This window comes from Triticum dicoccoides, chromosome 5B (assembly GCF_002162155.2).
Source record: "Triticum dicoccoides isolate Atlit2015 ecotype Zavitan chromosome 5B, WEW_v2.0, whole genome shotgun sequence".
Lineage (NCBI taxonomy): Eukaryota > Viridiplantae > Streptophyta > Magnoliopsida > Poales > Poaceae > Triticum > Triticum dicoccoides.
In genome coordinates, this window is record NC_041389.1 from 671884496 (window position 1) to 671886876 (window position 2381).

A 2381-nucleotide genomic window follows, 5' to 3' on the forward strand; every position below is an offset into this window, starting at 1 on the left:
GGATTGGGAGCGGACGGCGATGGGGGGCAGGGCAGGGGCTGACTGGGGGCGGCGACAGAGACGGAGGCGCGGGGGCGGCGGCGGCGTGGGTCGGGGCAGCACGCGGGTGGATCTGGTGGCGAGGGCCGGAGAGAGGGTCGAAGGGGATCTGGCGAGAGGGAGGGGGATAGCTAGGGGGAGGTTCTAATGGCGCACCGTCCAGTCGTGCGCCATAAGTATGGCTATTCTAATGGCGCACCAGCCCTCGGTGTGCCATTAGAATTTTGTTTTAATCTAGCCCACTAACCATATCTACAACCTAACCCTATCTACAACATAACCCACCCACTATCCCGACTGGTCAGCACGCAGCACACACACCAGGAGGTCCTGGGTTCGATTCCCAGGCTCCCCAATATTTTTTATGCATTTTAAATGCTGTTTTTTATATTTATTTGTGTTTAAATATGTTCAAACTTGTTTAAATCATAACAGTAATATTTTTTTTATAAAAACAATAATATTTTTTTAAAAAATATGTTCAAATTTCTTACTTGAAAATATCATCGGCGGCGGCGGTGGAGCGGGGGAGGGTGCGGGGATCGAGATCGAGATGGAGGGGGAATCGAGATCGAGATGGAGGGGGATCGAGATCAAGTGTCCTCATGATTTGAAAAAGTGCCCATGAAATTTAAAAATATTCATGATATCAAAAAGTGCCCATGAAATACAATCGAGAAATGAAGACTATGATTTAAATACAATCGATCTTAGCTAGCTATCTGTTCACAATCTTCTTGCCCTTCTTTTTCGCAAATGGAGTTCTTCTGTGGAACAGACGTCCTTTAGGTAGGGTGGTCCTGCTTCTTCTTGTGGTGTGTGCTGCTACTTCATCGTCGTCTTCATGTTCGATCTTCGGGTCACCGTACTTGTCGAAGTCTTGCTCATTGGCTACTCCATCCATTCCGATGATCTTCCTTTTGCCTCTCCTCACGACAACACGACTGGGCTTTGGCGGGTCGGTAATGAAGAAGCATTGGTCCACTTGGGAAGCCAGTACCCATGGCTCATTTTTCGCGGTGACGTTTGCGCCCGCGGTCTTGGATTTGGCTTCGGGTATAAACACGACTGGGCTTTGGCATAGTGCGCCATTAGTAGGTTTGCAAAAACGTAAAAAAAATTATATACTAATGGCGCACTGTCTTGGTCGTGCGCCATTACAAGTTCTAACTAATAATGGCACACTTTGCCATTCCTGCGCCATTAGTTTGTATGGAAAAATGGGAAAAAATCAATAGTAGTGGCGCACCGTGATCACGGTGCGCCATTAGTGTCTTCCACACTAATGGCGCACGAGCAACCGGTGCGCCATTAGTATATAGTAGTGGCGCACTACTTACCTGGTGCGCCATTAGAATCAGTCCTATCTATAGCCCTTTTCCTAGTAGTGGTATTACTTTAGGAGGATGGTGAGTTGTATTAATCTTATCACTTTACATTATTTAGTTTTGTTCTTCCCTTGTATGAGCTTGCAAATTCTCTATTTTTAGTAGGTAATTGAGGTACTGTGTAGTTCATGTAATCCCTGTTTGTTGAAATCAATGTTCATGCAAACTGTGTGCAAGTGTAGTATTTATGAAGATACTAGTTTCAATTCTAAATTTTGAATTTTATGGATAAGTTCTGTTGGTGTAGTTATAATTGTCAACTGAGTTAGCTTTTATGTAGTTTAAATGCCTTATAAATTAACCAACACATCTACCTCTATAAACTCTAAATTACAATAAACAACAAGGTTAATATCAGTAGTTGATGTTGTAAAATGTGTGCAATTTTACTGTAATGAATGTGCAATGTTACTAGTTGTGTTGGTATAGTTATAGTTATAGTTATAGTTCTGTTTGGTGTAGTTATAGTTCATTAGTTGTACTAGTTCCGATATCAACAAGATTTATATGAGTCTTTGCTGTTGTAAAATGTCCGCATTTTTAGTTTGATGGATGTGCAATTTTTTCATGCGATATTTACTTTGTGTTGCTTTGTTTCATTTTTTTAATTTTTCAATACATCCCATGCAATGCGAGGGGTTTCTTAGCTGATTATGTCGAGGAGCACAGGAATTTTGCACAGACTTTCAACCACAAGAGGACTGAGCCTGCTATTCTTACTTATGAGAGTAGGTCTTATGGTTCAGACTTTAAGCATCGAGGAAACTATTGAAAGTTTTGTGGCAGTGCTTGGTTGAGTTCAGCAACGACTATGCTCTTCATGCTGGAGATTGTGTGGTCTTTACGTTGGACCACACGTGTTTTGATTTGAAAGTAGTGACTTTCCGTGATGGAGAAAGGATTCTTCCTTTACCTTCTGTTGGTGAGTTTCTGATTATTTCACTGTGTTATTTA